Genomic DNA, 13,480 nt, shown 5'->3' with positions numbered 1-13,480 from the left:
GAGAGAGCGAGAGAGCGCGAGAGAGAGAGAGAGAAAGCGAGAGAGAGAGAGAGAGAGATGAGAGCACGAGTCGAGAGAGAGAGAGAGAGAGAGAGAGAGAGAGAGAGAGAGAGAGAGAGAGAGAGAGAGAGAGAGAGAGGAGAGAGAACAAGCAGAGAGGGGACATGTCGACTAACACACTCGCTCCCAGAGTGGGGCTTCTGTGCTACCGTCTCAAACTTTCTCAGTGTAGTGGAGGAATAGAAAGGAGAGAAAGAGAGGGGAGAGAGGGAAGGAGAGAGGGAGGGAGCAGGAGCGAGTGAGGAGGGAGAGAGAGACAGAAAAAACAAACAGCAGTGGTTATGTGGTCAGAAGTACTGTATATACAGACAGGGAACGAGACGGAGGGGACAGAGAAGAGCAAAAAGAACAAAACAAGTGGAGAGACTGTCAACAACGACAACAGGCCTGTGAGAAACACATCAACTTTAAGTCAACACAAACCTTTGAAAGATTCACACACAAAGAATGACACCAAAATGCACAATAGAATGAAGTGTGTGTCTGTATAGGTCAGTGTCCAGTGATCTGGGATTAAGGCGCGTAGGACATTGAAGGAGGTGCGCTACCATGTGTGTCCAGCAGGGGCCACAGGGGCTCTGCGTCAGTAGTAGCATCAGGGGCAGGGCGTGTCTCGCTCAGCATTCGGGTCAGGGGGGTTCGTTGTCGTGATGGAGAACGCAGCTCCCCTCAGAGCCACACTGGCGCTCTGTGAATATTCCTCTCCCCTGCGCACGCACGCTCTCTCTCTCTCTCTCTCTCTCTCTCTCTCTCTCACTCTCTCTCTCTCTCTCTCTCTCTCTGTCTCTATACACACCCCTCTGTCACTCTCTTTTTCTCTCAGTCACCCTCTCTCTCTCCCCTGCTCCACTCCCTGTCACCCTCCCCCTCTCTCCTCCTCCCCCTACACCATCTCTTTCTGCCAGGGTTGCACTGCGCTTCCTCTGCAGCCCACAAGCCCTCGTGAGCCCTGCAGGGCAGGGAAAAAAGAGGGAGGGGAGGATGAAGGAAGACGAGGGGAAAGAAAAGGGGGAGAGGGAGACAAAGGAGAACGGGGAGAGGGGGGGACGGGAAGGAGGGTGGCTAGAGAAGGACGGGCGCCACGGAAGGGAGTCGGGCGAACGAGGGAAAATGGCGAGAAAAGGAAAAGAGAGAGAGAGAGAGAGAAAGGAGAGAGAGACACTCTGCCAAGGGGCTTCATCCCTGCTTTTCATTCATCCCACACACGTCCCAGGGAGGAGGACACCCACCCACTGGTGTGGCACACAGACGGCGTGTGTTGTTATGCAAGCATGAACGGCAAACCTCAGCCGTCCAACCCGGCTCAGATGGCCTCACGCACGCGCACCACACGCACCACACGCACCGACGGCGCACGAAACACAGACGCACCGCGTTGACCCGCGTGGGCACACACACACGCGCGGAGACACACGGGCGGGGCACTCGCACCGTGACGCAGGGCCACCCGACTCCAACGCTGCGACATCAGCAGGATAAGTCTCGTTCGAAAAAGAGTAGGAGATTTGCAGAAATGAGCGCGGAGTGTGGTGGGTGTGTGTGTGTCTTCTGATCGTGTGTGCGTGGCTTCTGTCTGAGCGCGAGGGTGTGTTCTGGCTGAGGGTGCCTGTTCCTTTAAGAGGGAGTCTACAGTTGCTTCTGTAGCATGGCAGCAGGCAGGTGAACTGGGGACACGCTGGCTCCAGCTCACGCTCCAAATTCGAGGCACAGCTGCAAACACACACACACACACTGCAGACACACACACACGCTCTCTCACACTCAATTCTGCATACGTACGCGCACACACAAGCCTGCGTACTGACACACACCTGAACACGCAGGGCACACACGCGCAGGATTCTGCACGCAGCTACATCCACCCACACACACGCAGGACACACACGTCCCTCGATGGCGCCGATACACACGTTCACTCGCACAGAAATGCACGCACGAGGGGAAGGGATGGTGAGAAGGGAGAGGCTAAATCGGGAATGGAGTGAGGGAGAGATCAAAAGCGGGAGGGAGAGAGAGAGACAGAGAGAGACACAGAGCGGGGAGAGAGACCGCTGTGTTTCAGTTTAGCAACATTCGGAGTGGTCGGGCTCGTGATATTCAGCCTTGTAACAGCAGGGAGGCAGGGAGGGAGCAGGGAGGCAGGGAGGCAGGGAGGGTGCAGGGAGGGTGCAGGGAGGCAGGGAGGCAGGGAGGCAGGGAGGCAGGGAGGCAGGGAGGGACCAGGGAGGCAGGGAGGGACCAGGGAGGCAGGGAGGGAGGGAGGGAGCAGAAAGAGAGAGGAAAGGAGAGGCATCAGTGTGGTTCAGTCACTTCAGCATCCTGTCAGGGAGGGTGGGGCTGAGAATCTCCTGCCGGGACCGCTCGTCTGCACAGCGTCAGAAGTTGCAGAAATAGGTCGTTTAGCAAAGCCACTAGACTACTGTAGTAATCTGGGAACCTGAAATGAACTCCTGGATGTCTGCCAGGACACTAGTGTTAAAGGTGTGGCTTCAGAGAGGACACTGCACTGTGTGAGAGGTGTCGTTTGATTAAAGCTGCAGAATTACATTTTTTTACCCAGATAAAAATGTAGAACATGTCTTTCCCTGGCATGCAAGGAGTGTAAATCAATTGGTCAAAATTCAAATGAAAGTCATGATGAAGAACTTCTTTTCATTTCTTAAGATGAACGCGGAACATGAGTGGAACATTGACATTCCTGCTGACTGGATCTAGGGATTTAACAGAAGTGTTGTTTGGTTTGTAATCCGTTTTTAAGGGGAAAAAGAGCGGTACTGTTCTGTAAGCCTTGCTCAGTAACTCTGGTTGGAATGTCCTACAGTTTGTATTTTGTGATTGGAGAATGGTGCCAAGGTTTAAGACAATGACCCAGAGGCGAAGCTGATTTCATACCATTCTGACACATGAAAATACTGCTTAGAATAGTGACTGAATTGACAGAAGCCCACGAAAGCTTTTTTGCCACTGGAACCAAAACACACACAAAAACTCACCTGCACTACACTTAGACAGCTCTGTTTTTATCTCTCAAGAACTACACTTGTTGTTTGAATCGCCTCATCCACATAAATATACTGGACATGATTCTTCCTGTGTTTTGAACTCCGTCTCCTAGGGTTGAACCCTCAACTGTGTTTGCTTTATACTCTGCATGTGAAGGCTGATGAGGATTTCCTGCGATGTGTGTGCATGTGTGGACACGAAAAAGCTGCTGAACAAGCTTGTGATGTCATAGGATGCAGTTACGTAGACAGGGTCAGTATCACACCGTTAACCAAGCAAAGACTTCTTCTATATTTCTATTGCTGAGGAGTTTAGGGGTTAGAATTGGTTTTAATGCAAGAATTACATTACTGGTTGACGTTAGGTTTAGGGGTTCGGGATAACACAATTTTGGAAGGGAGTGAATTGTTGGTCCCCACGAGGATAGTTAAACAAACCTTTGTGTGTGTATGTGACTGTTTGTGGGAGGGGGTGAGGCTTTTCTACAAGCTTGCGCCACTTAACCACACTTATTTCCATTCAGTGAAGCAGTCAAGAACAAGGATTAGGTTGATATTTGGGAATTGTAAAACTAGAAATGTGTCATTGTTCGCTTGGAGTTGAAACCACTTCATGGAGGAGAAGAACCATACATGTACCAGTAGAATATCAGATGTGTCTCTGAACAACAGCTTACTGTGTGGGGTCATTAGTGTGAACATCAATGTTATTATCTTGTAAAAGAAAGAGCACTATTGTTAGTCTTGTTGGCTGTGCACTCCTGCAAGCACAAAGTAGCATTCAATACTGTTTGCTGTGCAATTCACTCAAGTCTACAGCGCTACCAAAAACAACTTCATAGTGTATGACGCAGGTTTGATTGATGGGATCAGCTTCACATCAAAGTCTTAATAAAACATGGGAAACCCGAATTACACGAAAGTAATAAGGACTTGCTTAAGTTGCAACACTCCTTAAAAGCCAATCTGTAGCTGTGTATTGTCATATGTGAAAGTAATTGAAAAAACTGCAAATCGGTGATAGAGTCTGTGTGTCTTTCAGTGGGTTAGGCTGGTAAGCGCCACATTTTCGGCTTCAAGGAGGATTGCCCCATGATGCCGGTTCAAAGGGTCCCGACGACATGTGCAGAGGTGGCCGACGTCAAAGACATTCAGCCGTCGCAGGATGGAGAAGTCCTGAGGGAGAAATGAGAGAGCCCTTCAACGGCATGTCCGCGCTGCGCTGGGAAAGACGATCCCCTTTCAAGCGTCACCGAGAAGACAGCAGCTCTTTGACAGCCATGACAGTCGTCCCCTACAACACCACTGGCTCAGACGCACACAAAACACAACTGCCTGCATGTCATATTACTGCTACATTTGTTTAACAGGGCCCGATTTTCTATTACCTCACATAACTTGTTATAAGGGACCGCTTTTTCTTCCTAAAAAAGAGACGACCATTTAGGACCCAGCTGAAAGTGAACTCTTTGTACATTGTTGACAAGGGGCCAATTGTGAACAACACACGTCCTTGTGTTGAAGCAGAGAGGAGGGGAAAAAGACTCAAGACTTGGGGGACGCTCTTGATGGATGGGGGTCTTATTTCTGCACCCGCCAGGACCTGCCGAGCGAGAATCGCCTCTTGTTCCTCCGGAGGCGCTCGCTAGACATCTTGGCTCCACAGCGGTGGTTTTGCGCCTGGGCTCCGTTGGTGGGGATTTGATCTTTTTTTTTCCTTTTTTGGGGGGGGCAAAAAGAAAACACACCGTGTGAAAACGGCAGGCTTGAAAAAGGGGCTCCACTTCTCCCTAAGCGGGAGAGAGAGGGACGGAGAGGGGGATAGGGGGAGAGTGGGGCGGAGAGAGGGGCAGGGTGCGAGGGGGTGTTGAGGTCATAGAGCCGCTACCTCTGTGGACTCTTTGTTTTGGTTGTAGCTGGAAGGTCTGAGGCATTTCTGGAACTCTGGAGGCAAATTGTGCCCTCAGTCTCCCCTCTTCTGCACTTTCACCTCCTCTCTCTCTCTTTCCCTCTCTCTCTTTCCCTCTCTCTCTTTCCCTCTCTCTCTTTCTCTCTCTCTCTCTCTCTCTCTCTCTTTCTCTCCCTCCCTCTCCCTAGGTCTCCTTTCTCGTCTCTCTCTGGCACAGTCTATTTTCCTTTCTGTCTCTCTCTCTGGCACTGTCTCACTCCCCCTCTCTATATCCCTCTCTCTCTCTCTCTCTCTCTCTCTTGCTCTCCCTCCCTCCCCTTTTTCTCCTCCACTCTCCAACTGGGTGAGAAAAAGTCCCAGCTGATTGTGAGGGAGCCACTGTTTGCCCAGACAAAAGAGCTCCTTTCTTTCTTTCTCTGAGGGAAGAAAGACGAGTTTCCGGCGTGAGCTCATTCTATAGGGGGGGGTGGGTGAGGAAGAGGTGGTGTTTTGGGGGGGGGGGCTGAGGAGATGTGTGTGCGTGTGTGTGGGGAGGGAGGGAGGTCCGAGTGTGAGAGTATGCAAGCGGCCTACCGAAGGGCAGCGAGGGGTTGATGAGTGCGGCGGCGGTGTTGGAGCGGAGAGATGGTGGTGGTGGTGGGGGGGGGGGTTCGTTCTGAGTAAGTCGCAGCCTGGCGCGGTCCTAGTAGCGCCACAGCTGCATCCCAGCACAAAGAGGAGAGTTAGAAACACTGACCGCTGTCTTCACTCTCCCTTGAAAAACACCACTCTTTCTTGAAAAAAGAATGGGGGTACAGTTGGACAAACTTGGACAGGGACGACACTATATTAGCTTCGAGTTCTCCGATCCGGATCACACCAGTTTTCGTCAGAATTAATCAACTCGGGGGAGTCTTGCTTGACAAAGCGGAGCGCCAACTCCCATCTAGCAGGCTGAAGAAGGACACATGCTGTAGAATAGAGGCAGTAGAACACACACACACAGACACGCTCACGGACACGCACATACACCAGCTCATACATATACACACACATGCATGCACACATACACCCCCCCCTCACACACACACACACACAAACACCTTTTTTTCCCTCACATTGCATGGGATCCTACCTTTACAAGAGAGACTTACGATGCTGTGTCTGCACGGCGCTAGGGAGTAAATCTTTCGCCTGGTCAACAATGACAGATTTACAGGTCTGTCTTGAGGATGTAGATCAATGACTGTCTGTGGCACAGACGGGTAAAAGGGTTCACGGCACTAAATCACTGTCACAGTGGCACACACTAGCGCTGCAGTGTCCCACTTGCTCGACCACAGAGCCAGACAGCCGACGCAGACAGAGATAGACCACTTACTGTAAAATATCAACAAATATGTCTGTGTTTAGGTCCGTCTGGGAAGGAGAAAACGGCTCCAAGGGCCAAGTTGGCTTATTTGAGGTCTCATAAGTTATGACAGGTCTGCCTGGCGACCACACCCACACAGAGGAACGTGTTGTAATATTCTACTGCTTCCACCAGCTCGTGGGATTAACAAGGAAACACCGCAGATTTGGGATCAGATGTCCCAGACGGGATTTTAAACATGGAGAAATGGATGAAAATAACATCTGACCTGGGATATGTGGTTTTAGGGAGGCAATCGCAAAATAAAATATGAATCCCACATTCTTCAACATTAACATTGCAAGTACAGGCTGCTGGCTGGATGTGCAGGTGCAACACAGATGACACAAGAGAACACTTGAGATAAGAGAGTTCTGTTTGTCAACGTCCACTCTGACAGCCACGTTCTCTCTGTTGACCTGGTCCTAGAAAATCAATGGCTGTTTATCGCAGGCAATGAGAGGTTCTCAAAGACTTGTGAGGCAAGGCCTGGTGATGCAGTCCCTGTTGTTTGGACGGTGGCACAACAAACAACTGCAAAATGGCAAATACTGTCACCAGTGAGGTGAAAAGTCACAACTTTTTTCTTAGCAACAGGAAGGAACTCGGTGTTGTTCCTTCCGCTCTGAAAAGCGAATGATAGGCTGTTGGCAATGGGGAAAGAACACTTTTCTTTGTGATTCCTTGACGCCATGTCTGAACGGCCTGCCATACCGTGGGTATCTGGGGCAGTTCGACTGACATAGAAACGCTTTGGCTGAAATGTATTGTTGGTGCTGTCCTCACTGGACTGCATCTCATGCTGCAGACACACACACACACACACACACACACAAACACACACACACACACACAAACACACACACACACACACACACACGCAGACACTATCACACAAACTCACACTCGTGACACAAGCAGACACACAGCCCACACACACCCACACACGTACAGCTCCCTGCGTACGGCAACCTGAAATACTCTCCCCCTTGAATGGCTCCTTCTCCACCATCCCACTCCTCCATCTGAGGCCTCGCAGAATCGCCAGTGTGTGAAGGAGCCACCGACATGTGGCACACACGGGCACTAATCTCATTACATGACTTGTGGGAGATTATGAAATGGTCTCTGCTGATTAGTCCCCTTGCACAAAGACGGGAAGGAGGAGAAAAGGAGAGGGAGAGAGAGGTATACAACCAACACCTCTTCCACACACTCGACCGAGCGTGAAAAGAGGCAACGTTAATAAATATGAAGGGGGAGGATAGGAGGAAGAAGCACTTAATTCATTAGCACCGACCGTGACAAGAACTTATATGAGAAATGTTGAGGTGACACAGTAAGTGAGGCGATTGCCGAGGATTGAGGTGAGGGAGAGAGACGGTCTCACATAAAACTATTTTAACACCAGCGGGTTTGAGATGCTAATAGACGGGATTCATCAGACACAATGGGGACTCGGTGATTTGTGCTTCAGTCGACTGCAAGTGCCTGAATCGTTCGCTAATGTATCTCTTTTTTAATGGGGTGTATTAAACATAAATCTATGGATGGCTTCATTCCCGTTTTAGCCATTTCAAAGCAACACAGCCCGTTAGACATCTTCAGATTTCCCGATAAAGCCTATTTAGATGACTGGTTTGGACCGGTTTGGACCGGAATCCCTAATACTACTAATGCCAGCAGTGAAAGGTCTTAAGAAGTACCCCACTTGCTTTTGCACTTGGGAAACCCATTTAATTCGAGTCATGGACTTGGGGCATGTTACTGTAATGGCAGTTAGATGGTGTATCCAAAGACACGATTTAGATCAGTATTGATAGTGTGGAAAACACATTTAGACATTAACGTAAGTGTTAAATATGCAACACAAGTGATCACTGCCATGACCCAACAAAAGATAATGAATTATGACTAAAACATGTAATCCATGGTACATTCGTTAAACCCTGCATGCCAAGGGGAACATGAATGAAAGAAATCATTGTGGGGGTCAGATGGCTGAGCGGTTAGGGAGTCGGGCTATTAATCAGAAGGTTGTTGGTTCGATTCCCGGCCGTGCAAAATGACGTGGTGTCCTTGGGCAAGGCACTTCACCCTACTTTCCTCGGGGAGAATGTCCCTGTACTTACTGTAAGTCGCTCTGGATAAGAGCGTCTGCTAAATGTAAATCAAATTGCCCTTGAGGCCATTGATTCCTCTTGATATCTCTGAAGCCGTGAAAGAAAAGCAACTTCCCCCTTTGAAATGTGAGGAAAAGAGGCCTGTGGAGATTTAGATAGAGTTTCCTTTGTCTCCAGTCCAATTCCTTTTACAGACAGTTTTGTGTTATTTTCTCTGTGAGGGGTCTGGGCGTGAAGTGGTGTCCTACCTTGCAAGATTGACCCTTGATGCCCACTAGAGGATTCCCATTACTCCTGCTCTTTAGGATATTATAACTGTGTGTGTGTGGGGGGGGGGGACTCCCTCAAGGCAGGAAATGGGAGGCTTAATCTTAACTACAGCTAACTCTCCAAGACTATAATCTTCAGTGAAATTGTTTTTTCCGCAAACACCGCTCAATTGATATTGAACATGCCCCTGGGTGGTGTATGGATTGTATTTTACATCTTGCCACTCAAATGTGTGCGACCAAAACACCCTCCTGTTGCTGGATTATAAATGAGGGATGAGGAGACTTTGTGGACGGTGAAATCTACAATCTAAAGAGAGGACGGAAGATGAGGATTGCTTATCGAGCACTAAACGTTCTGTTTTACAGCTCTTCTGGAACGGATACACTGGCTTTAACTTAGCGACAGGCTGTTTTCGACACGTTTCTGTAAAGGGGTTTAAGATAGGTACAGTTCAGTGTGCATTTGACTGCAGATCAAAAGGTCTCAAGATTAAATCCTTCCCTTTAAGTCACTTTGGACAAAAGCATCTGATAAATGAATACACCATTGTATTTACTGTTGGGGGGGTAAACGTTTGAGGGAAAGACCATATTTGGGCATCAACTGTAGAACGGAGGAAGCAGCAAGCTGTTTCCTTCCTAGATCCGCAGGAGAGGATGTCAACAAGCAATACGGTCAACAGAGGTCAACAAGCAAGACAACTTCCTCACCTTCTGGGAAACTGGGGAGGATGTCCGGCTAGGCTCCTTCCACTTGCTGGAGGCGGATCCTACATGCAGTTCATACAGTCCTGAAAATAATCCTAGATTTGCGGACAAATCTTTCCTTTTGAATACATTTGTTTGGGTCAAAATATCCCATGTATGTATTCGAGAAGGCAATCCAGGTTCATAGTGAATATTAGGTTTAAAGTGCATTATGTTCAGCATCATACTGAGAGAACATGTAGTCGTTTTGGAGTTACACACTCTGGCAATTAATTTTGCCCTGTGCAATACGAACAAGGTCAACAACTAAGCAGTTTTTCCACAGAGCAAACTGAATTACATGCTGGATTCCATTATCTGGGAAGAGAATACCCCAGTATAGAAAGTTGTAAACAGGGCTTAGATAGTGTTTACAATTTGTCCAAATCTCTGGTGCATACTATGGAAAACATCACGGTTCACCAGCGGAGGTCAACGCAGGTGTCATGTGACTGAGTGTCTGCTGTCACAGCAGGGTCAGGACAAGCTGACCCTGGGGTCAAAGAAACCACGAGTCGTGACATCACAGCTAGCGTGACCCTGTCCCTGTGTGTGTGGGTGAGTTTGTGTGTGCGTGTGTAAGTATGCAAGGCTTTATTTAGAATGACCTAATTCCTCCTCTGGCTTATGCTGCTGCTGCTAGTTGGACGATAACACACATCGCTCCTGCCATCCCTTTCTGTCCCTCCCATGTAAACACAGACAGAAAACTTGGACCCACAATGCCTTGGTGACCCTAAATGACAGCGAACAACCAGACATAACATAGAACGAAAAACGGCAAAAATGCTTTTTTGTCTCCCAAGTATTCAATTTTGATTTGACTGTTTTCAGATGTGAAGTTGTATCGGCTGGTGTAAACAATGAGGTGGCATCTGGCTGCTACAAAAGTCATTGTTCTGGAAAAACAAGAGCCTAAGCTGCAAACCCTGTGAACTAGCAAAACAATCTCTACTAACAATACACTCCACTTCCCCCTTACGTTCCTGTTATGAGGCCGCCCCCTGAAATCACAGTTGTGCTCAGAGGGACACAGACACAAGTGAAGAGTAACAAACCAGGACTCCATTTTCCTGTTTTTCCACCATCGTGGTAAAGGCTGTTTGTTTTGTTTTGTCGTCTGCTGCAGCTGGACTGGAACTGGACTGGTGTCCTGCATATGCACCCCCCCCCCCACCCCCACCCCCACACACACACACACATTTCCCCCGGAACACATACATATGTAAGCACATCACACACACAAGCACATCCCCTCCTCCTCAAACGCCCAGCTGTGGAATCATACGGCCTGTACTTAGGCTACGCTCAACACGTCCCCCCCTTCCTCGTCCTCTCCGTATAGCGGGTACAAGACGCTACCGACAGTATGTAATAGATCTCGACATGTCTGTACGAACAACAAGTTGCTACGATTCAAAGATATCCATGGTGTCAATTTTCCCCAGTTTTGTTTCCACGGATATTGACATGTTCCCCTGTTGGGAGCGTGTACTCTGACCTCTTGCCACCAACACTGCTTCCTGTTAGCCTGCGGGCTGATGTGTCAGCATTCATCGTGTCACACTCTGTCACGGCTTACTTCCTGCTCACCCGTCACCACTCATTTACTACACCTTGGTAGTGGATGCCATGACCAAACACAAGTGTTATTGCTGCCCATGGGCTACAAAGCAGACAGATGTAGAGATGATTGTAATATGGACGATGATAACGATTTTACATTTCAAAAGTGTCAGTCAAGAAGTATTGATTCATTATGATCTAAAATAACATTCCGAGTTTGACGTGAGAAATGAACGATCCTCCAAGGTGTTTGCAGTCTGATTCATCTTCCTGGATGATGGTTGTGGTGGTATGAAAGTGATATGATATCGTCTCACACTAACAGCGTTTGACTCCCTTCCGTTAGCTCCTTTATTAATCGAACCAAGTGCCGTGATCTGAGCGACTATAGAATGACAGCGGCTTTCGTTTCGTGGGGCTGTGTTGGTCACTGGCCACACATTCCAAACAATCAGTGACTGTCGACTTCTATTACTGTAGAAGTTCCATCAAACTAATTATAACTGCTTGCTGATATAATTAACTCTGTTTGACGCGGCATCCGGTGACACTTTTGTCTCTTTCTTCCTCTCTTCTTTAGCCGGCATCGACCGGAAACAAGAGTATTCAGCGGTGTCTCCTTCTTCTTCCTTCCAAAAACGCATTGAAAGAGAGGAAGTGTCCAAATACTTGAGCGTCAGGACCCAAGTCAGTTAGTTACCAAGAAACCATTGATCTAAGTTCTGTTTAAAAATACACCGTGGCCTCACGGGAGGAAAATAAAGATATTTATAGAGAATTCATCTAACCACTTTGAAAATGAGCTCGAAAATTGCCTTGTTGTCAACAGCTACTTTGGATGAATCAATAAAAAGAAAGGCTACACCATACAGCCTATGCAAACATACTGTAGCCTACATGATGAAGCGCTTCCCCATCTACTTGGCAGACTTTTGGCAGCTGAAGGTGCTTGATCTGACGTAACTCTGTTTCCTTCAAGCAAAAACAATACACTCCAGTATGTTTTCAACCTTATCTCTTTTTCCTTTTCATTTAGACGGACTGCAGTAGTTTATTCCCCCCCCCACCACCACCACCACATCCCCCCCCCCCCCCCCCACCCCAACCCCTATAGCAACCGAAGGATTCCTGCCCTGATGTCACTCCGGGTTAGTGGAGGCGTTTGCGTGTTGATCGGAGGCGGCAGAGAGATGCAGGATTATCTGTGTCTCGAGGCGGAGGAAACCGGCTGCCATCTGCGGACCGTGGTGGACACATTGTGATGGCAGCCTGCCTTCAGGCGGCGTTGGCCTCGGATAGTGCTATGGAGCATGCAGTCTCAGTCCTCTGTACTTTGACCTTGACTGAACTCGGCCACACGGTATTTGAATAATGGAGGATGGGTCAAAAACAAAAGAGTCCCTATTGCTGAGAGGTGCCATTGTGGTTTGGGGTTGTGTAACCGTAAAGGAGAAAGTAGTGTCATGTTATGTATCTATTCTAAGATACATAACATGAGCGTCTGCTAAATGACTAAATGTATTCAAAGGACTGATGCCAACTGTCATATTATGAAGACTGAGGCAAAGAGAAACATAAAACACACAAATAGTAAACTCAAACTAAGAGACTATGAGACAATAGGCTGTAATACACTAGTTTGCTGTAAATGCAACCATTTATTTAATTTTATGGGAAAGTAGCCTAAATATCAATAATCTAACTTAAAAGACACACTGTGTGTGCAAGTGTGTGTGTGTGTGTGTGTGTGTGTGGGTGTTTGTGTTTGCGGCTCGATTCTCTCAAAACCAGGTACTGTATGGAGTCAAAATTCGTCCTGTGTATTGCTCAGGACCCAAGGACGTGCAGTGTCGAGTGTGATGGATCACTCCAATATGGGATCCTTCCACGTGGCACGATACTCTCTGAGGCCCACCCAGTTTGCCAGATCACAAAAGCATGGATGAAATCATTATTTGTAGAGATAAGTCCAGCAAACACAATACGGAAAGGACATGTGACACGCAGACAAAACATCCCAAACAGACACTTTTCTACTCTGTGGAGCACTTGTGGAGCCTCGCTGGAGAGAGCGAGAGTTTTGGCTCGCCTTCCTGTCTTGCCGAGACGTTAGCACACTGCACGCCCTCTCTCCGCTGGCGTCCACAGCAGCAGACGGGGGAGGGGTGACAGAGGGCTCTGGCACTGAGACCCTGTCCTGTCCTGACCCTAGCATTGGCGCTGTGTATTTTGGGTCAGAACGGACATATTTAGCATCGCTGGCTGCACTGGCATGTGCCCAGACGCCCACTGTGCCTTGCTCCGTCTTCAAACTCCGCCCTGCTCCTCCCCCCTTTCGCCTTCAGTCTGCGCCAACAGGAAGCCATGGCTCCTGCCCACTGTGTTCATTAAAACAGAAGCTTTGTGCTGTG

Source organism: Osmerus eperlanus, chromosome 5 (genome assembly GCF_963692335.1).
Source record: "Osmerus eperlanus chromosome 5, fOsmEpe2.1, whole genome shotgun sequence".
Classification (NCBI taxonomy): Eukaryota; Metazoa; Chordata; class Actinopteri; order Osmeriformes; family Osmeridae; genus Osmerus; species Osmerus eperlanus.
Note: the sequence above shows the minus strand (reverse complement) of the source record.